The sequence below is a fragment of the Bidens hawaiensis genome, unplaced genomic scaffold, assembly GCF_021521415.1.
Source record: "Bidens hawaiensis isolate Kalapana, Puna unplaced genomic scaffold, B.hawaiensis_p1.1 tig00074912_1, whole genome shotgun sequence".
NCBI classification, from domain to species: Eukaryota; Viridiplantae; Streptophyta; class Magnoliopsida; order Asterales; family Asteraceae; genus Bidens; species Bidens hawaiensis.
This window is the reverse complement of record NW_027502996.1, coordinates 15,978-40,785: the sequence shown is the minus strand read 5'-3', so window position 1 is coordinate 40,785 and position 24,808 is coordinate 15,978. Positions and strand designations below refer to the sequence as shown.

At 37.9% G+C, this 24,808-nt stretch overlaps 1 pseudogene across 1 annotated transcript; it reads left to right on the top strand.

Annotated features, from left to right (window-relative positions):
• Nucleotides 1-1,240: 1,240 nt before the first annotated feature.
• Nucleotides 1,241-18,226, top strand: LOC143606461 (kinesin-like protein KIN-UB; annotated as a pseudogene). The gene is made up of 9 exons (XR_013148749.1): nt 1,241-1,327; nt 1,422-1,553; nt 2,807-2,876; nt 2,958-3,050; nt 3,145-3,273; nt 3,359-3,484; nt 17,546-17,689; nt 17,808-17,936; nt 18,031-18,226. The product of XR_013148749.1 is annotated as a kinesin-like protein KIN-UB (transcript).
• The last annotated feature ends 6,582 nt before the right edge of the window (nt 18,227-24,808 follow it).

Here is a 24,808-nt window from a genome sequence, read left to right as displayed (position 1 = left end):
GGACTGATTTGGACATTGAGATGGAATGTGAGCAATACCGCATCTGTTACAATGTCCATAAACTGTGTTTTGGGTGGATGCCCAAGCAAATTGTTGGGTGCGATTGTTGCTTCGACCTTCGTCGCGGTTGCGAGAATAGTTTCCTCGGTTGTTGTTGTTGCGATAGTTGCCTCTTCGGTTGCCACGGTTGCCACGAGCTGCATAGAAAGCTTGAGGTTGAGGATTAGGAGAGGCCGTGGGGCTCAACTGAAGACCAAGTTGAGAGGCAATTTGTTGTAGTGATTGAAGTTGTGATGATTGAATAGCATTAGGACGAATCAGGGAGTCCGTAGTTGCTGTGAAAGCTTGTGGCACAGCAGGGGCAGGTCTGGAATACATGAAATCATGATCATTCAACAAGCCATGGAGTTCAACGAACGTTACTGGTGGTACTCGGCCAAGCAGGGAAGACTTTAATGGGTTGTATTCTGGTCGAAGACCAGATATGGCGAGCATGACCAATTCTTTATCTGGTACAGGAGCGTTGATATTGGCAAGGGCATTAGCATACTCTTGAGCACGAGTCAAATAAGCAATTGGAGTTTCATCACCTTTTTGTTCAATGCGCATGAGTTGAATCCGGAGAGAATACTCGCGTGTTGGATTACTCGGCGCATAGGCACGAGCAAGGGCAAGCCATAATTCTCTGGAGGTCGGGCCTTGAACATGTTGAAAGGACGCTTCAGAGATGGTTGAAGTAATAATCATTCGAACATGAGCATCATTAGTGATCCAGTGGAGATAACTAGGGTTATCAACCGAGGCTGTATCTGTTGTAGCGGCTGTCTTTGAAGGTGGACACTTGATTGTTCCATCCACGTAGCCAAAAAGGTTGTTGGTTATGAGAAATGTTGAATCATCTCCTTCCAGAACCCATAGTTGGTGGGTGTTAAAGAGAACGCGAACTTATGTGAGTTTTGAGCAGTTTTCTCTGCAGTGGAGAAGGAACTGATCATGGCCATTGGTAAAGAAATCGAGAGGAAGAAGGCTGCTTGGGCAGCGATTGAGTGTTGGCGTCGGGGTTGGGATTAGGGCCTGTGACGGCAGAATTAGGGTTAGGTTAATCTTGGCTCTGATACCAAAATAAACCGTGTTATTGAATTGAATTGATATTGTTTTCTGAATGATTGATTACAATAGAGAGCATTGATATATATATACCTAATCTATATTAAGTAAGTAAACTAGGGCCGGCTCTATTATGTCTAACAAGAAGGAAATGGCTTTGAGAAAACAAGCTGAAGAAGAGATCCAAAATCTTAAGAATTCACAACTTGATCCTACGGAGGTCTGAATTTTCGTTTTCATTTAAAAATTCACAATATTTTTAATTCTGTTTACTGGTATACATATTGCATCACATATTTCTCTTAATGGATTAGGCAGGAGTAAATGCTGATGTCATAAAGCTCCAAAATTTACTAGATGACGAGGGTCGTCAGAAACAAAAACTTGAGGAAGAAGTTTTGCTATTGCAAAGCAGATTGTCACAACTGACTTTCAGTTCTGGTCAGGTAAAAATTGATCTTTATACGCAATAAATCTTTGTTAACTTGGTTTAAAATGTGTGATGCGCTCCAATGCGTTTGATCCAAAAAGCCGATGCGCACACATCACGTATGGGAGGCGTTGGTAAACCGCCTCATACTAGTCAAGGTGCATTTCTTAGAGAAAAATCCGTTTTTTGATTTTGATTTTTTTTGATTTTCTTTTTATTTCTTTTGATTTATCATCAGCAGACCAATAATAATTACCTTAAAAAACGGATTTGATTAATTTACTCTATTCTTAGTATAAACTTATTGATTATTCTGGCTTTTGATTGCTAATTTGGAAGATGAATGCTTACATGATTTTCCTATTGTTAGTAATTACAATATGTAATATATTTGTTATATTGCAATGCAAATTACCGATTTTGCTTTGCTTTACCATTTTGCAATATGTTTCTTTATTCTTATTTAGTTTTGCTTGATAATTACAACATTCAGATATTCTCATAGTTTAATAGTTACAATATGCTTCTTATATTATGTTTTTGCTTTACCAATTTTAATTTGCAAGATTGCTATAAAATACTTTGTTTTGTTTTACTGATTTTAATTTGCAATATTGCTATAAATTATTTTGCTTTGGATATTTGGGGTTTTGTACTTTCAGTATTGGTTAATTTTTCGTATTTGAAATGTTATTCAAGTTTTTGGGGTTTTGATCTTTTGGTATTGGTTAATGTTTGGGACTTGAACTATGTTATTCAAGTTATATATATATATATATATATATATATATATTTAAATTCATTGCGCGCTTTTTTTTCTCGGGTCCTCACTTTTTTTGCGCTTAGGCCCTAGGCGAGGCCTATGCGCCGTAAGTGCGCCTAGCGCATTTGATAACTATGGTTTATATTAAAAATGCTAAAAACTTAATACTTGAGCTTGCTATCTTTAAAACACCAAAAAAATAAGAGAGATCAAAATAAATAACTTTAGAAAAGCTATAGTACGACCAAAGGTTATGTATAACCATCATAAGCCTTTAACTTTATGTGTACATTTAGTTGTGCATAAGGTACAAGTAAACTTTGCAGGAACTGCGTTCATCAGACCGCATCACGCATTATGTGAATTAGAGCGCATCATCGTCGCATCTTGGATTCGCAGCGCATGACTAATTATGCGCATATTTTAAAACCAAGCTTGCTACTTCTTTTAGATTAGTTATATTATAGAAGGAGGTGAACATTTGAGATGATTTTTTGTTGTTTCAGCCAAGAAACTCACAACTTGATAATCAAGGTAATGGAGAGAGAGCTTCGATAGCCAATCTTCACGAACATGGTATGCAAAATTTGCACTTTTAATGGTATTATAAAGTAGCTTATGTTATTAACTTTTTTGCATTTATCTCAAACTGAATAGATTGATTGCAAAAGATCTTGTCTTTGCTAGAATCAGAAGATCCAAATGTACGTTTGCATGCAGTTAAAGTGGTGGCCAATTTAGCAGCTGAAGGTCATTGTTTCTTGAAGCCTTCTTATCAAACAAATATCTTCCATTTCAAGTATGTTCGTTTGATTGATTATTTCTGAAGTTACGTAATATGCAGATACTAATCAAGAAAGAATAGTTGAAGCTGGTGGTCTGTCATCCTTGCTGGCACTCCTTAGAAGTAGAAGCTTTGATGAAACGATTTGCAGAATAGCAGCCGGTGCCATTGCAAATCTTGCAATGAATGGTTTGTGTGTTTTATTATGGACTGTTTATTTATGTATAGGATTAACTTATTTTGATTATTTTTATGACATTTATGGTTGATGCAGAAGCTAATCAAGAATTAATTATGGCTCAAGATGGGATTAGTTTGCTGGCAATGACAGCAGCTGATGCTGAGGATCCACAGACTTTACGAATGGTAGCAGGAGCTATTGCCAATCTATGTGGAAATGGTAATGCTAAATAATTTGTATTTAATATTTATATAATTACTTTATTACATGATAAGATCTAAAATCAAGCAGGCAACTTTTATTCAAAATGAGATAAACAGCCCGATTCGAGAGGGGCAATGTCTCCAATTACACAATACTTTGATAATGAAAAACTAGAATGAGGAATACAAAAGTAAGAAGCCTGCTTTTATTAACCCAAAACATGTAACTGCTGGCATAGGAATAGCTCCTCACTCTTTTATCTTCCTGTTAATAAAGGGCATAGTAAATGCTTCCCACTCTTCCAACTTACCGCTAACTCCTTGACCAAGTGGATCCAGCTTAAGCCCAAAAACAGAATTCAGCTGGCCTGTATTAGCAGTTGTGGCCCGTTTCCTTCTTCTCGAGTATACTTAATTGGGCCTTTATCATTACTTTCCTCCCGGTAAAACGCCTTATCCTCAAGGCGGAATGTGGGAAATTGTTCTGCCAACAAATCATAGGATTCCCAGGTGGCTTCTTCCATTGGACGATTACACCAAGCAATTCCAGAACCAAATGATCAGCTTCGGAAATCCAACGATGAGCAATAATAGAACTTGGTTGTAAGTCAATTTCCCAGTCTTTAGTGATGGGTAATGGAGGTTGCTGGTTAGAAGAGAAAGATCCATGGGCGGGTTTAAGCATGGACACATGGAACACCTGGTGAATTCTAGCAGTAGGTGGGAGCTCCAATTCATAAGCAACTGGTCCCCCTACACATTTAATACGATATGGATCGAAAAAGCGTGGAGAATGTTTTTCATAGCGACGTTTGGCTAAACTTTTTTGACGGTAGGCTGAATTGTTAGGAACACAAAATCCCCATCCTAAAATATTAGATCTCGTCGTTTGTGGTTAGCTTGATTCTTCATCCGGTCTTGGGCCCTTTTGAGATTGTTTCTAAGAAGCTTAACATATCATCCCGCTCTACTAACTGTTGCTCCAATTCTGCATTTTTTGTCTCTCCCATGGCATAAGGAAGGAAGGAGGCTCCCTGATAGAACCCCTAAACTTAAGAAATTTAAGGATAGTTGGCCCGATTCGAGATGGGCTAGTCTCCGGTTAGCCGATTCGAGATGTCAATTCTCCAAACATAAGGTTAACAGACCCCAATATTTTTAATATATAAAGCATGGATGCCGTAGAACCTAAAACAAGATCCTACAAATAGACGCAATTTTATAATAATTGTTGCGGTTACTTAGACCGTTCATTGTCCTCACCCATTTGTCTCTCTTGGACCCTTCAGCTTACGAAGGGTTTGTATCATTCCCTACCATAAACAACAGTGAAGGGAGTGGTGCTTGTTGCCGTGTGATACCCTTGTTATACGATTATTCAACCCATGGTGAATAAGTACTCCACTTTGTAGGTTGTTCACTGGCAAAACATCGTAAATAGGCTTTAAGGCAACGGTTTAAGACTTAAGTCTGTACATGCGTCTGGGATGGTAACTTGTACTCAATTGGAGCTTAGTTTGGCTTAAGCTAAATAGTTCCTGCCAAAAGTGGCTGAGAAAAACCACGTCTCTGTAAGATATGATGGATCACGGGAATCCATGCAAGCGAATTACTTATAAAAAATTGCAGCCACTCCTTTTGCAGTGAATGTATGTGAGGCAGATAAAATGAGCATATTTGTTCAAACGATCAACCACCACTAATATAGTATCATAACGACCAGAAGGAGGTAGGCCGACTATAAAGTCCATTGAGAGATCCTGCCATGCCATGACCACTGGTTGGGGTGTCATGTGCCTCATGTAACTTCTTGAGATCAGGTACTTCAGGTATCACTAAGCGTCCTTATAAAATAGAAAGTGATCTATGATGGAGAAGCCAGCAACTAATGATGTGTCAGCTTGTAATTGTTGACAATATCTGATGGAGTCTAGAATCTGGACTCAAACAAACAATTCAATTACAGAAACATAATAACCCGATTCGAGATGGAGGTCTCTGATTACCCAATTCGAGATGGGAAGTCTCCAATACAAGGTTAAAGAAAACCTAATACTTAGATAATAATAAACATTGACCACCTCCTCGCTAGAACAAAGGATATAAATAAGCACTAGTAGAATAATAACTTGCCCTAAACTTTAGCTACCCTTTATTAATAGAATAATAACCGGTCCTAAATTTTAGCTACTCATTAACCCAATATCCCCTCTTTTAATAACTGATTTGACCAAGATATGAGACTGTATCAATACATCCCGGCCGAACAAACGACTTGTCCTCAAGTCGAAAATCTGATAGTTGTGCCAAGCGATCAACCATTCAATTATAGGCTGACCCGCTTCATAGATCCATCCATAAGCTAGAGCAAATTGTGAAGGCCCTACGATATCCTTGTCTTTTGCATCTACACCCCGCCTTGATGACCATTTGATTTCAGCGATTTCCTTCTTATCATGTGTGTCCCCTGTAATTGCGGTTGGTTGTTCAGATTCGATATTCTTTTCCCCTTCCCCCGATTCCAACAGTTTGCATGTAGGAATCGCGCGTGCTTCACAGAATCATATATGCCTGGAAGGATTTAGTCATGAGCGGCGATTTGATCGGATGTAAGACTGCTACCACCGCTACCCCTGGTTTGCACCATCATTCCTTTAAATGTTTCCCGGCATTGGAACCAAATGATAAGAGTCTAGAATTTGGACTCAAACAAACGATTCAATTATTGAAACATAATAGCCCGATTCGAGATGGGAGGTCTCCGATTACCCAATTCGAGATGGGAAGTCTCCAATACAAGGTTAAAGACAACCTAATACTTAGATAATAATAAACATTGACATCCTCCTCACTAGAACAAAAGATATAAATAAGCACTAGTAGAATAATAACTTGCCCTAAACTTTAGCTACCATTTAATTATAGAATAATAATCGCTCCTACTTTCAGCTACGTATTAACCCGATATCCCCTCTTTTAATAACTGATTTGACCAAGATATGGGAACATATCAATACATCCCGGCCGCACAAATGACTTGTCCTCAAGTCGAAAATCTGATAGTTGTAGCCAGGCAATCAACCATTCAATTATAGGCTGACTCGATCCATAGATCCATCCATAAGCTAGAGCAAATTGTGAAGGCCCTACGATATCCTTGTCTTTGCATCTACACCCTGCCTTGATGACCATTTGATTTCAGCGATTTCCTTCTTATCATGTGTGTCCCCTGTAATTGCGGTTGGTTGTTCAGAGTCGATATTCTTTACCCCTTCCCCCGATTCCAACAGTTTGCATGTTAGGAATCGCGCGTGCTTCACAGAATCATATATGCCTGGAAGGAATTTAGGAAGGAGTTGCGATGACTGAGTAACAACCGATAAGTTAGGTTTGAAGGCATGTGTTGCTACTAGGTTTCTGTTGGGCTTTGTATGACCAACTTTGGACTTGGATTCAAGGAACACACTCATGGCATTAGGTTCATGAGTTTTATTTCCAAAAACTGATGACTATTTTTCTGGTCAAAAGAGTTGACCATCTCGCCTCTTTTTTCGGCCATTAAAAGTAGTTGTCATCTCTTATCATTATCATCTGGGACTTGATATCTGCAACATCACCCCTCAATCGTGAGAGTATGGTGTCAAGCTTGGTGGCGATGGCTGCCAATTGAGCGGCGATTTGATCGGATGTAAGACTGCCACCACCGCTACCCCCGGTTTGCACCATCATTCCTTTAAATGTTTCCCGGCAATGGAACCAAATGATAGAGTCTAGAATTTGGACTCAAACAAACGATTCAATTATTGAAACATAATAACCCGATTTGAGATGGGAGGTCTCCGATTACCCAATTCGAGATGGGAAGTCTCCGATACAAAGTTAAAGAAAACCTAATACTTAGATAATAATAAACATTCGCATCCTCCTCACTAGAACAAAAGATATAAATAAGCACCGGTAGGATAATAACCTGCCCTAAACTTTAGCTACCATTTAATTATAGAATAATAACCGGTCCTAAATTTGAGATACTCATTAACCCGATATCCCCTCTTTTTATAACTGATTTGATCAAGATATGGGACCGTATCAATATCACTCGTAACTGGGTCATTTTGGAGTCCGTGTTTGATGTCTGCCACCTCTACACAATAAGGCACTATCAGTGTTAATAATTCACCCGAATGGGGTCGGTGTGATAAGGCATTGCTCCTTTATTTTCTTTCCCTGGTTTGTGAATAATAGAGAAGTCATAAGGCATAAGTTTTAATAGTAGACGTTGCTTGGTAGTTGTAATCTGCTACTCAAGTAAGAACTTCAAGGTGCAATGATCGGCACAGATGAGAAAATGTTGGCCAAGCAGGTAATGACTCCACTTTTGTACTGCCAATACTGAAGCTAACAGCTCTCAATCATAAACTGATTTAAATCGACTAGAAGGGAGTTAAACTTGATAATTGTAGATGTTTTGTATTATCTTAATGTGAGAATTACCTGGATATATATAGATAGCATAATCATGAAACCCTAGAGTCTATTCATATCCCATGTCCCGTGTCTGTTCATATTCCAAGCCTGTTCATGTTCAGTCCAATGCTCCCCCGCAAGCTAAGCGTGAGAGGTTTTGGCTTGATAATGTAATTACTAATAAAAGTAAACCAGATTCAGTCCATTAAGGTGACTTTGGAACGTCAAGCTACATCAGCCCCATTGTCATCCTCTTTTGCTTTGTTTTGTTTGCGGTTAAAGTTGCAGCGCGGGCGAACGGTTGTTTTCTGGCGAGTGTTCCAGTTCTCTCTCCACAACGGTTTCCTACGACCATCTTTGGCTCTGTCCATGAGTGTCTTCTTCGTTTAGTTCACCCCGGTTCCTTCATAACCATTCCGCTGTTGTGTAGAGGCATAAGACGGCATCACATTGTGGTGATGACGGCTAGGGGGCCTTTGCTGCAGTTTGTTTCTGCATACCCTAGCATTTGTCTGTAACGGCGGCAGTCGGAGAGGTGATGATGTTGTGACAGAAATGGCAGCAACCTATTATGGAGATTGGGTTTGGAGTGATGGTGATTGTTGTTACTGTGGCGTACATGCACGATGGCTATAAGATACTGATGGTGATTATCTATGGTGGTTGTGGCTGTGATCTTGTTATTTAAAATAAAAGCAATTAAACTAGAAAGCTTGTAAGAGAGGTTGTGGTTGGGGCCACGACAGTGGTCGGCCGCACCACGGCGGTTGCTATTGTTGGTTGTAACCTAGCTTTGATACCAAGTTAAACTTGATAATTGTAGATGTTTTGTATTATCTTAATATGAGAATTACATGGATATATATATATATATGTATATGTATATATATATGTATATATTTATAGGGAGATGATCAAGAGAGTACTCCTTCTTAAAGAGAGAGCTAGAGAACTAAATAAAGAAATATTTTTAATTTAATTAAAAAAAATATTTTTAAATTTCCGTTTTTGCCATTATTCTTATATTTTGTTACCATTCACTAGAAAAAAATAAAAAAATAATAATAAAAAAACTCGTTGTAGTGCACATATGCAACACATCGACTTTTTTTTATTGCATATGTGCACTAGTGTATATTTTGATATGTGCAATAATGTTGAATAGCATATATGTAATTTTTTGTATTGTATTGGTGCAATAGCGTTATATTATATACAAAAATACCAAAAAACAATACACTGCATATGTGCATTAGTGTTGTATTATGTATATGCGATAGTGTGTTTTGAGTACAACTATTAGTGTTGTATTTGCATATATTCAATAGTGTGTATTGTATAATGCAATTGTGTTATATTATATGCAATAAAACACTATTGTATATATGCAATACACATTAGTGCACATATGCACTATATTGACCGTTTTTTTTAGGAGCAATATCATCTTATTAGGAGGAAAGAAAAAAAAAATCGCAAAATATATTTTTAAAAAAAGTTAAAAATAATTTTTATTAGTTCTCTAGTTCTCTCTTTAAGAGGAGTTCTCTCTAGATCCCACCCATATATATATATATATATATATATATATATATATATATATATATATATATATATAGCATAATCATGAAACCCTAGAGTCTATTCATATCCCGTGTCTGTTCATATTTAGTCAGTAGTCTAATAAAGGGGAAAATCCCTTGCTAAAAATAGGCCATGGGGTGTTCTGCTTGAGACAATATCGCCCCCACACCATCAGACGAAGCGTCATATTCAATGACAAATAGTTGTGAGAAGTTGGGTAACCTCAAAACAGATGTGGACAACAGTGTTTGTTTTAGTTTATTAAAGGCGATTAGGGCTTCTTCCGACCATACAAACCCATCTTTCTTAGTCAACGTTGTGAGAGGTCGTGCTATCAAACCATAGTTTTGAATGATACGTCTATAGTATCCCGTTAAACCAAGGAAACCTCTCACTTCCTTGACTGTTGAAGGTATCAGCTAAGATTGCGCTGCTGAAATCTTTTCTTCTTCAACTTTAACACCTTCCGAATTTACCACATGCTTGAGGAACACCACTTATGGCTGCCTGAAACAACACTTTGACATCTTAGCAAAACAATGATTGTCGTATAGTATAATACGTATGTGGAATTATGATTGTATTGAATTGAATAATATGATTACAATAGGAGGTCCTATATATAGGACAATTACTGGTAATAACAGAAACAAATAATTTACATATATATCATAATATTGGTTTAATATTCCCCCTCAAGCTAAGGCTGGGGAGCGACCTTTAGCTTGGATCTAAGAAGCAGAAACCATTGTGAGGATAGAGGCTTTGTAAACACATCTGCAATTTGATCGTCTATCTTGGTAAACTATATTGATACCTTTTTATGAGCTACCATTTCTCTCACAAAATGAAAGTCAATCTCCACGTGTTTTGTGCGCGCGTGAAATACTGGATTGGCTGACAAATAAGTAGCACCTAGATTATCACACCACAAGATAGGTGCCAATTTCATAGATACGTGAAGCTCCTTAAGAAGTGCTTCAAGCCACTTTAATTCAGCAACAGTGTTAGCTAGGGCTTTGTATTCGGATTCTGTAGATGACCGAGAGACAGTTTGTTGTTTACAAGCACGCCATGAAATGAGATTCGATCCAAGATAGATGGCATATCCCCCCGTGGAACGACGGTCATCAAGGGAGCCTGCTCAATCAGCATCGGAGAAGGCTGTGAGGGACCGTTTATGGGCATCAGTGTAAGCATGAATGACGGAGGCTGATTGTTGTTGAATCAGTAAGCCAAGATGAGATGTTCCTTGGAGATACCGAAGAATTCTCTAACCGCAGACATTATATTCTGTAGGTGAGTGCATAAATTGACAAACCTTGTTGACTGCAAAGGTTATGTCAGGTCTGATAAGATTTAGGTAGTGTAATGCCCCAACAATTTGTCTAAATTTCACCGGATCGTCGAACTGAGGGCTATCTCCGAGTGCCAAGTTGGAATTAGGAGCCATAGGAGAGTCAACCGGTTTTGCCTGAGAGAGACTTGCTTTCTGAATGATATCAGAAATGTATTTCTTCTGTGAGAGATGCAAGTCATTACCATTAAAGAGTACCTCAATGCCCAAAAAATATGACAACCGACCCATGTCTTGGATCGCAAAGGTAGTGTTCAGCTGTTGAATGATGTGGTCAATGAGTCGGGAATTGTTGCCGGTGAGAATTATGTCATCCACATAAACAAGCATATATAATAAGTGAACATTGTGGGCTTAAATAAACAATGAAGGATCTGTTTTGGACCCATGAAAACCGAGTTTCAATAAGACACCTGAAAGGCGAGTGAACCAGGCCCGTGGAGCTTGTTTGAGGCCATACAGGGACTTGTGAAGAAGACATACATGATTTGGCTTTTGTGGATCAGTAAAGCCTTGTGGTTGTCGCAAGTACACCGTTTCCTTGAGATCTCCGTGAAGAAAGGCGTTTTGTACATCTAACTGGCGAAGAGGCCATCGCCTTGTAACGGCAAGCGACAAAATCACACGAACCGTGGTGGATTTAACAACCGGACTAAATGTCTCGTGGTAGTCAATTCCTGGCTGTTGGTTGAACCCTTTTCCACCAAACGAGCTTTGTGGCGTTTTATATTCCCATATTCATCATGTTTCAACCTGTAAACCCACTTACAATCAACAATATTAGTGGTAGGAACCGGTGGTACTAAAGTCCATGTACCATTTTTCATTAATGCGTTGAATTCCTCTGTCATGGCAGCACGCCATTGAGGGCTTTTGTTAGCAATGGCAAAGGTGGGTGGTTCGGTTAAGGAGGGGTCAACGGAAGTGTGAAAGGCAGAAGGATTATAAGGAGTTATATGCTTGGGTTTTTGTCGAAGGTTTGCTGGTCTAGTACGTGTTTGGGTGGCGGTTGTGTTGGGAATTGAAGTAGATTGGGTTTGAATAGTAGGTTGAGTTGGTGGTGGAACAGGAGGGATAGTAGGTGGTGGGTTCGTTTGAGCCGAATGTTGATGGGTTTGATAGGCTAGATTTGTTGTTTGAGAATGACGGGAGTAGGTGACAGTAGGCGGATCGGCTGGTTGTGAGTTGTTTGGCTGGGCCGAGGGAGATGGTTCGGTGGTGGATGTTGGATTCGGTTGTACAAAAGTGGTTTGGGCTGAGCTGGGATGTGGTTCAGTTTGGTTGGGAGAGGGTGGGTTATGTGATAGGTCGTTTGTGGAAGACGTGGGTTGGTCATATGCGGTAGGAGAAGGATAACATGAAACGTATGGATCGGGAGAAGGTGGGGTAGGTGTAGGAGAGGATGATTTAAGAAACAGAAAGTGTGATTCATTAAACCGTACATGCCGCGCGATGTAAATGCGATTGTTGGTAGGATCTAGGCATTGATATCCGTGATGAGAGGGGCTATACCCTAGAAAGACACATGGTAATGAACGGAAATCCATTTTGTGAGGATTGTATGGACGGAGGTGAGGAAAACATTTGCAACCGAAAACTCGTAAAAAGGAAAGATCAGGTTTTTGATTGAGAAGATTCTCGAAGGGAAAGATATGGGATGAAGTACGAGAGGGCATGTGGTTTATGTGGTATGTGGCGGTCTGAAAAGCAAAGTTCCAAAAATGCATTGGAACACCAGATTGTGCTAAGAGGGTGAGGCCGGTTTCGACGACATGACGGTGTCATCTCTCAACAAAGCCATTTTGTTCGCTTGTATGAGGACAAGATAGGCGGTGTAAGATTCCGAGTATTTTAGAGGATAAGTTTCGAAACTCTCCCCCCCAATCTGTTTGAACCGATTTAAGTTGTGTTTTAAATTGTCTTACGGCCATTGTGTGAAACTGTTTGAAGACACTGAATACATCAGATTTCTGTTTAATTGGAAATATCCACATATATCTAGTGTAATGATCAACGCAAAGTAAAAAATAAAGATCACCATAAAAGTAAGTAACAGGAGCTGGACCCCAAACATCACAAAAAACTAAATCCAATACATGGGTGCTTCTATAATTATTAAAAGACAAATGCAGTTTTGATGACTTTCCCATGGGACATGAATTGCAAAAAGGAAGAACAGAGTTTTTAATAAGAGGAAGACAATTCTTAGAAATCATGGTCTGTAAAAGATGCGTATGAGCGTGTCCGAGTCTTTGGTGCCAAGTTGTAGGAGAAGCTCGAACGGTGGAAAAAGCAACATTTGGGAGAGCATGAATCTTTGGTAGGTGGAAAGAGTAGAGACCGTCTTTACTTGGACCTATGAGGAGGATAGTGCGGGTAACCGAATCCTTCAACACACAAAAAAGTAGAGTGAAACTCAAAGAAGACATTATTATCTTGACAAAAGCGTTGTATAGAAAGAAGGTTTCGTTTAATTTGTGGAACGTGTAGGATTTCGTTTATAGAAAAGGTTTTGTTTGGTGAATTAAAGGTGGTGGAGGCAATATGAAGAATAGGTAAACCATTGCCATTACCAACAAGAAGCGTGTCCTTACCAAAATACGGCTCAGAATTGTCAAAGCCGTTGAGATCAGATGACACATGACTGTTTGCACCGGTGTCTGGCAGCCAAACCGATGATGCTTGTGAGCGATGATTAGCAAAATTCGCTTGTGGAGCCTGTCTTGCTGGACGAATTGTTGCTGGATCACGATTTGGACATTGTGATGGAACGTGTCCAATGCCACACCTGTTGCAAGAACCATAGACGGTATTCTGATTAGAGGCCCAAGCAAATCTGGAACTGTTACCTGAAGAGGAGCTTGTGTTTCGGTGGTTGTTGTAGTTGCCTCGTCCACGACGATTATATGAACCGTGGTCACGATTTGATTGTCCACGAGCACTGTAATAGACTTGATTTTGCTGCTGTGCAGGTTGCACATTGAAGCCTAACTGTGTCATTAATTGCTTAAGGGACTGCACGGTGTCAGGTGGTAGTTGCAGGCTGTTCGGTGATGCCGAGTCACGGGTGGTGGTAGCCGTGAAGGCTTGGGTAGCAGCAGGAAGAGTGGGATCTTCTTTCTTTGTCATGTATTCATGATCAGCTATTAGACCGGGTTATTCCAGTAGTGCAACTAGTGTGGGCTTCAAGAAGTTGTAATCTTTCCAAAGGCCTGAAATAATCAGCATAACATCTTTTTCTGGCATAGCCGCACCAATATTGGCTAAAGCATCGTTGTATTCTTGTGCTCGGTTGATATAGGTAGCAGATGCTTCATCGGGCTGTATTCTTGTGTTCGCAGCGTATATTCTCGTGAGGATGTGTCTGGTGCATAGGTGTGTTCCAATCGGTTGTATAGCCGATGGCGTTGAATCTTTGGCAGCTGTGTTAACAGTAGCAACGATGGTCTGTGATGGACATGGAATAGATCCATCGATGTAAACATATAGACCATTGGTGATGAGAAAGGGTTTGATCATGGTTTTCCAATAACCATAATTAGCGGGACTTACGGTAAAACCAAACTTGTGAGAATTGTGGTTGGTTTTCTCCACTGTGGTGAAGGATGTAAGGGCCATTGTTGGCTGGTTGGATAGGTGAAAGAAAAAAAAAAGAAAACAAAGGAGGAGGGTGGCGGCTGTTTTTAGGGTTGTGAGATCCCTGGCAGTGATACCATATAATACGTATGTGGAATTATGATTGTATTGAATTGAATAATATGATTACAATAGGGGGTCCTATATATAGGACAATTACAGGTAATAACAGAAACAAATAATTTACATATATATCATAATATGGGTTTAATATATAGCAACTTTAGGGCCTGTTCCAAATGAGATCGGTGTTGCTCCAAGGTATGGCTGTAAATAAGGATATCGTCAAAAAAATACGAGTATGAAACGACGTGAAAAGGGGCGAAATAAGTCGTTCATAATGGCGTGAAAAGTGGAAGGCGCATGTGTCGATCCTAATGGCATCACCTTGAACTCGTAGTGCCCTGAGTACGAAAAGCTACTTTTGCAACATCTTGAGCAGTTAGTTACTCTGTTCCGGTAATACCCATATCGTAGATCAAGCTTTGAAAATACCCATGCACCATACAATTCATCCAGTAACTCGTCAATATTCAGAATGGGATACTTTTCGGCTACGATTATCTTGTTAAGGGCTCGATAATCGACACACATTCTGCAAGTTTTATCCTTCCTTTTTAATAGTAATACCGGACTTCAAAACGGGTTAGTACTTTCCTGAATAAACCCAGCTGTCAAAAGTTCGTCGACCTGTTTCTGTATTTCGGTATTTTGCGAAAGGGGGTATCGGTAGGGTCGGATATTTGGTGGTGGGGCACTGGAAATTTAAGGGGATTGAGCGGGTCTGAATTCTAACAGGTTACCGGGTTTTGGGTTCATCAAACACAGTGGAGTATTGGATGGTAACAGGTTGTGGTGGAGTTGGAATTTGTGGGCTGCTTACTGGTTCGATAGCCAAGTGTTGGAAGCTAGATGATTTTTGGGGTCCCGTTTCAATACCTTTAAGCTTGTATCGCTTCCCATCGATAGTGAAAATCATGAATAGTTCTTTCCAATTTGCTTGAACCGTATTCAAGGTGGATAGCCACTGAATACCCAAAACTAAATCAGCCCTTCCAATTGAAGCCCTTCCAATTGAAAAAGGGTGAAAGTCTTGAATAATCTTCAAATCATTAATCCATACAGAAAGACTTTTGCAAATATGGTGACATCGGATTACATCTCCACTGCCAATTTGATCCCCGAAAGGTGGTATCGCTTGGGTCTCAAGATTAATCTCTTTCACCAGAGAGTGACCCCCCGCCCTCCAACCATTAAAATCAAAACCTCGGTAAAATTTAACATACCATGGACTTTCATCGTTGTGGGATACGATTTCCCGAGAATAGCATGTCAACTGATGTATGCCATCTCTTCTTGTGTCTCATCATTATTAGGAATTTCAGTTTCATGCTGCTCCCCAAGTCCTCATCGGCTTCTAACATTTTCAATGTACCCACTTTACATCTATGTCCGAGACTATATTTCTCCCCACATCTTTAGCAATCACACCTTAATTGACGATTTTGTCTTTCAGTGTGTGAAATCCGAAGGGAGTTTTTTGTTGGTTAGAGGGTTGAGGGATGTGAGGGGTAATGGTTTTGTAATCAAGTGGCTTAGAATTTGATGCCCCGTTAGAACTTGTTCCGGGTCGATGCTGGTTGTATTTGGCCTCAAATTCCAAAGCAAGACTCTTGGTGTTGTAAGCATTTCGTGGTTTGTGTATCCTCACATTAGCCTTTAGTTCTTCCTTCAATCCGTTGAGGAAAACCCCTAATAAACGATGTTCTGGCCAATTCAAAACCTGCAAAGATCGCTTAGCAAGTTCTTGACAGTATTCCTGGACCAATCCAGTTTGTTTGATACTGCATGGGTGCTCATTTGGATTTTGAAACTTGGCCGGACCGAAGTTTTTGGTGAAGGCTTGCACTAATTCTTCCTAGAAAGTTAAAGGATGATCGTCTGAAAACCAGGAATAGAGGTCTAAGGCGTCTACCTCTAGGTGCATGGAGGCTATTTCTACCTTCTTTCGTATGGTATCTGCTAATACCGAAAATACTTTTCCGTCTTTAGTATCCACCCACGTGTATCCCCTCCATTAAAAACATGAAAATCAATTTTGTTGTAGGGGTTGTATCCAGCTCGTCCCCTCCACGAGCTCTCCCCTTCGTCAAACCTACTGCCTTTAATTGGGCCTTCATCGTTACACCAATCTATTTCTCACTTCTTTTTCCAGTTAAGCAGATCCGTTTTAATCAGAAACTTTAGTTATTTTGACTCACAACTACAAGTACTTCAGTTATAGCGAGAAATATTTTTGTAATTTCAGTTTGTACAAATAAATTGCTTCATTTCAGAGAAAAGATACAAGCCTTCGTCATGATTATTAGGCCTATAAACGAAGCGAATGGACATGAATGACGCGTGTTCATGCTTGTTCGTTTAACTTTAACTGAACAAACGGTTGAACACGACCAGTTACACGAACGGGGTTTTCTTGTTCATGTTCATTAAGAAAGTTAACATGAGCATGTTTGTTTTTGTTAATAGTATAAACGAACGGTTCACGAACGTAAATGAACATAAACGAATAAATGTATTTGTGCATTGATAAATATACATAAGCAAACACCAATTAAAAGTAAACATGAATATTAATCTGTTGGGCCTAAGAGTTTAAATAAATACATAAACGAACAAACCTAAACAAACGTATACCAATGAACATAAATGAACGAGACGAGACGTGTGTTAATGTTCTTATGCTTAACTAAATAAACAAAAAGTTTTGTTCATGTTTGTTTGTTTATTTAATAAACGAACAAAAATTAACTTCTCGCCGAACAGTTCACAAACTGTTCCTTGAACGTTCGGTTCGTTACGGTCCTAGTCGTGATTTCCAAAAGTTCTTTATCAAGTCACATGTTACAGTTTGTATTATTTTTTTAAAAGTTAAACTTCTTATCAGTTCTATAAAAATAGAATTTGATGAAAACATGCAAGTTGGTTAGTAGTATACTGTTGAATGTTGATGTATTGGATTGCCACTTGCAGATAAATTACAAAGTCGGTTGCGATCAGAAGGCGGGATCAAGGCTTTGCTCGGGATGGTTAGGTCACGACACCCTGACGTTCTTTCTCAAGTTGCACGTGGAGTTGCAAATTTTGCAAAATGCGAGTCCCGAACTTTTAGCAAAGGCAAGTCCCTTCAATATAAACAAAGAAAAGAATCTTAATTGTGTCCTCTTTGTTTCTAGCTTTGAAACTTATGTTTTATACTATAAGTTAGACTTATATATTTTTTTGTGTGTGTTAGGGAACAAAAATAACCGATCTTTGTTGATAGAAGACGGAGCACTTCCATGGATTGTGCAAAATGCCAACAACGATGCATCAATAATTAGACGCCACATTGAGCTCGCACTTTGTCATTTAGCACAGCACGGTTAGTATTTCGTTTTAATTATCAATATACAAACCATTTAAATATTAGCACACACTTTTTTACATTTGGATCATATTAAATACAATGGTTTCAGAAGTAAATGCAAAAGATATGGTGAGTGGAGGTGCACTTTGGGAGCTAGTTCGTATCTCACGTGATTGTTCCCGAGAAGACATACGCGCCCTTGCTCGTCGTACTCTGACTTGTAGTCAAATATTTTCATCTGAACTGCGACGCTTAAGAGTAGAGATCTAAACTGATGTAGCTTTATTTAAACAATGAGATGGTATTTTTGTGGGTTGCTTCATGTTTAGTGTTGTTTATAGGATGGTAATTAATAAACACTTGTTATGTAAACATGCATTTTTTGTTTGTGATTAGTTGATAAACGCAAAAAAAGTTTAAACTAATTTGTTCGTATGTTTTCTTTTCCGTTTTAAAACGTTTACCTACACGCGTGTAGGTTATGTGTGAGAGATATACTTGCACATGATACTGATAACCAAATATGTCCCACACATGATTTACATAACCAACGGATGCGTAGGTTATATATATAAACGAATTTTCTTTATGGGTTTTTTCTAGAAAGTTAAAAAGAGATTATGAATACGATCCAAGTAATAAAGCTAGGCAAACATTGCATTTTAATGAGAGAAAATTATGATTTGTGTCCATGTGTTGGATGGACGGGAGCATTATACAGATCTCATTTTCAATTTGCGCGTTCTATCCCATCAGACTTTTCAGGCGGGCACACTTTAACTCCCTTCGTTAGTTTTCCGTCGAAATGTGATGTCTAGTGACTATTATGCCCCCTTTTGATGAACAATTCGTACTCCTACGCTAACGTGAATTTTCATACGTGTCCCTCTACTTAATTTCCCTCCAATATTTAAATTAACCGTTTTTTTAATTTAACCCCTCAAAGCTATGGATAAATCAATTTTGGTTCCTGAATTTTTTTTTAAATTATAAAAAATCCAATCTTTATAAATTTCAACCAAATAACATCTAAACTTCAACCTCAACTTTAAGAAAGTTGAATTTTTTTCAAAGATTTCAACCGAACGAGCCCAAAACTAGTTTTTTTCACACTTCTCAACCGATAACATTCAAATTTCAACATGAAATGTAAAAAAAGTTATTTTTTTTTCAAAGTTTTCAACTGAACGCATCTGAAACTTTAACCAGAAACTAGATTTTTCCACACTTTTCAACCGAATAACATTGAAACTTTAATCCGAAACTTAAAATAACAAGTTTTTTTTCAAAGTTTTCAACAAAATTAACTGGCCCAAAACTAGTTTTTCTCACACTTCTCAACCGATAACATCCAAATTTCAACCTGAAACGTAAAAAAAGTTAACTTTTTTTCAAAGTTTTCAACTAAACGGGTCCGAAACTTCAACCGGAAACTAGGTTTTTCCACACTTTTCAACCAAATAACATCGAAACTTTAATCCGAAACTTAAACTAACAAGTTTTTTTTCAAAGTTTTCAACAAAAACTGGCCCGAAACTAGTTTTTTTCACACTTCTCAACCGATAACATCCAAATTTCAACCTGAAACGTAAAAAAAGTTAATTTTTTTCGAAGTTTTCAACTGAACGGGTCCGAAACTGCAACCGGAAACTAGGTTTTTCCACACTTTTCAACCGAATAACATCGAAACTGCAATTCGAAACTTAAAAAAAACTTGTTTTTTCAACAAAAACAGGCCCGAAACTTCAACCTGAAACTTAAAAAAAGTTGATTTTTTTTCAAGGTTTTCAATCAAACGGGCACGAAACTTCAATCCAAACACCGAAACTTGATGAGTGGGAGTTTGATTGTGATTAATTTTTAATAATATTGCATTTTTACATTAATATTTTCATTTGAAATGCAATTACATTAACTTGTTTTCATATAGGCTATAGGATAAACGAGCTTAAAACATCTATTGCACTCGATGTGGTTTTTATTGCAGATAGAATTAATATAAATTTAATTTTTAAGATTAAACCAATAAATAAAAAATTAAAAGTAGATAGAAAAAAAAAGCCAGAGTGCTCGTTGGTATTTGCTTCATGTAAGTCAATAGATTATTTATATAAATATATTATTCAAATCATATAATTGGTTTCAACATAAAGAGTAATTTGTTGAAGGAACCCGATTAAGTTTGAAAAATGCTTATTGGCTTTTTCAAAAAGTCATTTTTAAAAGCTAAGATTTGGGGCTTTTGGAAAATTGATTTTCAACCCTTTAAAAATTCTAAAATAAGAAAGTTTTTTGTAATTGTTAAACACATTTTAACTTATTGACTTTTTAAAAACACCAATAAACATTTTTCAAACTCAATCCCAAACATGCTCTAAACAAAGTCAAAAGTAAATATGTTATGGCCCACAAGAAATTAGAAGTGAAGCCTACTAAAAGCTCTGGCAGAAATAAAACAATAAAAAAATAGGTCACACAACAGAGAAAGGGGTGGGCACGAAGTCACGCAGGAGCTAGGTCACGCACACAAAAAGAAACACCATATTCATTCACCTTCAAAATTTATATCCATGGCCTACCAAGCATCAAGTGAAGACTAAATCATCACTATGAGCGGTTAGCCTTCTCAAATCATACCCGGGAAGTTAAGTATATTGTATTTTTACAGTGTTCTCGTGTTTTAAGAACGAACTATTTGTAATTGCTTATGATTAATCTATGAGCAGTAATGTTTGGTATTGTTGTGCATTCAATCGGTTTAGGTTTATTTCGATCAGAACGATTAGTTTGCCAGTTGCTGAAATACTTGTTCATAGGGTTGTTTTAATTAGTTTGAATCATACAATTGCCCTTAATTGAGTCAAACTGGCAGAGACCGTTTGATAACCAGTGCCGTGTGTTAGCGATTGTGGATGCCTAAGGTTTAACTAGTTAACCAACTTGATTTGATTATTAACAATTAATCTGTTAAATGACATGAGATTACTGTTTTGTTGCATGCTTGAACTTCGAGTATGATTTTCTTTTGTGAACCGGTGAAACTTTGAATTAGTTGCTTGTTTTACATTAAAAAACTAAATCATTGCTACCGTGATAAACACTCTTAATAACTGCTTCATAATTTTAGAAATTGATTACATGTTACACTTACCACATACTTCTTGTGGATACGATACCTGACTTACCCTATCTTTTAATGCTAATTAGGTTTTTGCATGATAGGTACGACACGATCATCAAAATGGCGTCGTTGCCGAGAAGTTAGTGCGCTTAGTGTTTTGTGTGATTTCATTTCTTTGTTTTATTTAGTTTTTATTTTTATTTTCCCATTTTACGCGGGGTGTGTTATTTGTGTAGGTAACAGATTTATGCACACCCGCCACTCAGGAAGACAGTCTCCGCTCACTTTCGAACCAGAAATCAAGAGAATAGCTTGGAAAAACCAAGCTCAGCACAGAGGGTCAGAAATGGAAGGCCAAAATCAAAACCAGAACTAGAACCAGAACCAAGATCTACTCAGGAAGACAGTCTCCGCTCACTTTCGAACCAGAAATCAAGAGAATAGCTTGGAAAAACCAAGCTCAGCACAGAGGGTCAGAAATGGAAGGCCAAAATCAAAACCAGAACTAGAACCAGAACCAAAATCAGAACCCAATACCTGAAGACAAAATGTTTCACCCAAACAATAATAACAACCAAGATCAGCCTGAAAATAACCCAAATCCACCCATAAATACCAACCAACACCCTAACCTGAACAACTCAACACGTCAATCCAATAATCGAAACAATCACCAACCAGGACCATCAGCCCCACACAATACCCCTAGGCGTAGAATTTTGGTGTACCCAGATGAAGATTATATAAGTGTTCACACCGAGGATGAAGATGGTGAAGGGGAATGAAATTATCCAGATCAGAGGCAGGACGATAGTAATGGGCTAGGTTGGAGGAGTAAACATAATGACGTGTTTGAATCGGTTAATAATAGTTTTAATGATGGTTGGGATGAAAAGGAAGATGAACTGGTGAATCAGAGGGGTGCAAGGTTTGTGAACAGAAACAGGGGCAAACATGGTATTGGGAGAAATAGTGTTGAACGAGGTCAGGGGATTCAGGTTAATAGAGGAGGTTTGGTTAATTAGGGGGGGGGGGGGGGGGGCGAAGGAGAAATATTGCAGCCCCGGTTCAGGGTGTTGACAGTCAGTTCCGATTGGCTATTTCAGACAGGGCCTCCCCAATAGTCCCGCAAATGCGTGTGCCGGGATGACGGACGTTCAGCTTGCGCCTGTCTTACATTAGTATTGTGCCACATTTTCACGTGATGGTCTCAAAAGACCCATATTCTCATTAGTATGATTTTTTTGCAATTTGCGGGTCGTTTGGTGATGACACGCATGATCAAGACGAGGTTTAGTTGCGACTTTTCCGGTTTTTATTGAAAGACAAGGCACAAAATTGGTTCAACTCATTACCGATGTACCGTATTAGAAACTGGGCTGAGATGCAACATGTGTTCTTAAACGAGTATTATTCAGAGGCGAAGACAGACGAGGCCAGAATTCAGATTCGTCACTTTTCCCAGTTACCGGGTGAATTGTGTGACAATCATCAATTTTCAAACCCGAAATTTGACCCGTTTAAAAATTGTACATAATTGAGATATTCAATTATTATTAATTTATATTTTAAATTTATGATAATAAACTTTTTTGACCATTTTTGTGTTTAAATCCTCTATTAACACCCATTCAAACTCATTTAAACAAATTTTAAACCATATTATTGTATTGGAACATGTTACAACTCCATACCTTAAGCATCCACTCAAATCCATTAATCAAATTCATGGCATTCAAGCACATTATTACCACTTTAATTCTTTGTCTCAATTCAAATGTTTTTGTAACTTCTTTGGTGTTCACCTATAAATAGCCCATTCTTCTCTACATAATTTTTTTGCTGAAACTCCCTTCACTTGCACTCTCAAAGAAGCTAAGCTATTTTGCATTTGCTAAAGTTTACTTTCAAAGTCAAACCCAACCTACGTTTAAACTCTAATTCTTTTCATACTTTCATTTTTCGGGTTAGTATTAGTACTGTTTCTTTAAGTTGAGTTCGTTTAGGGATAAACTTTTCATAAAAAAATAATCATCATTTATATTACTCCGCCCGTAAACAACCAAACCGGAAACAAACCCAACATAAAACCCGGCTTCGGTCTGACTAAAACCAAACCACTCGCTTAAACTAAGTTCCTTACTTTTTGGGCCCGTTTAATTTCTATGAAAGGACCAAATACATAAAATTGATTAACAACTATCGAAACTCGATTTTAAAATAAAAGTAATCACTTAATCACTTATACGTCAAAACTCTAGATTTTAACCAATTATATAGTAAAAGATATATTTTTGACATAAACAATAAAATCTACCAAACTTGAAAACACTCTCATCTTCGTCTTTACTATTTCATTTTATGAACATTATTATAACTATAGAAATTATTTCTAACGATATCTCACCGAACCGAACTCACTCGGTCCAGCACACTTATTCACCTAAGTTTGCTTTTACTCGCTTATTTCAGCAGGTGAGTTTTTCATAACCCCTTTTTAGCGCTTTATAATATTTTTGGGGTGCACCACGTCTCAAATTTTAATTCGTTGGTTATGCATTTGTTTGCAAACCGATTCACATTATATCGTTTGTGTTGTTATTGGTCGTACATATTGTTTATGATGTGAACGTGTATTATGTGCAATGTGTTTACTGCTTTAAGGTGAGACGCAATCGCAATCACAATCGCAAACGCAAAGTGGGAGGGTTCGACGGGAAGCACATGTGCTACCTATCCTTCAACTTTGGTTATAAAGAATGGTGAATGATGGTAACATTATCATTCCCTTGGGTTGGGATGCTATTTTTTGTTGCATTCAATTTACTTTATGTTGAATATATGTCGCATGAGGATTGTTGAATCGCACTTTTACATACATACATATATATACCCAAAACTTATGAAAGCTCACCAACATGTGTTTTTGAAAAATGTTATTATTTTAAACGTGCTGTGTAACATTCGTTACTTTTAAAACTCGAAAACCCGGCCCATTTAAAATTTTTCGGTTTTGTTTATTAATATATATATATATATATATATATATATATATATATATATCACAAGTTTCGTTGCTTATATTTCATGTGTCATTTGTATTCGTATTTGGATTTGTATTCGCGTTTGTTAAATCAACCTGTTTCATTTTATTCATGTTCAACGTTCATTGTTATTATTAATATAATATTTACGAGGATTTACATCTATCATTCGATCGCTCCTATTCCTTTTTATGTATTAACAAAAACTCCGGGATTTAAATTGTTAATTAAATAATCTTCAAATAATACGGGTATAGTACGAAAAGTATCCAAGTTATTATAACTTCTTATTACTTTTTATCACATTCAAAAGACCAAGGACCTTTTGGTAATTATAGTTTAATTTTGTTTTAAAACTACTTAAAACATGGAGGGCCAAACATGTAACTTAATTTAAAATATAATATATTTTATAAATCCCAGCCCTACTACCCATCACCTTCCAGATTTTCCGGTCACCGGAAAACCGGCCGTCCGGCAAACCCAAGCAATTCCGATGAACATTTAAAACTCGTTAAACCCGCATATTAATTCAATTAAACCTTGTAATGACCGTAGACCATAACGTATAACTGATAACAATGCGTAATTAACCACAATTGATACATTAATCCCGTCCAACCGTGTTAACCGCCGAAAAATCAGCAAACCTTCTCAAAACCAGTTCATTGACCCGTTAATTCAGCTTGACACCTTTGCACGACAATAACAACTGCCAATTG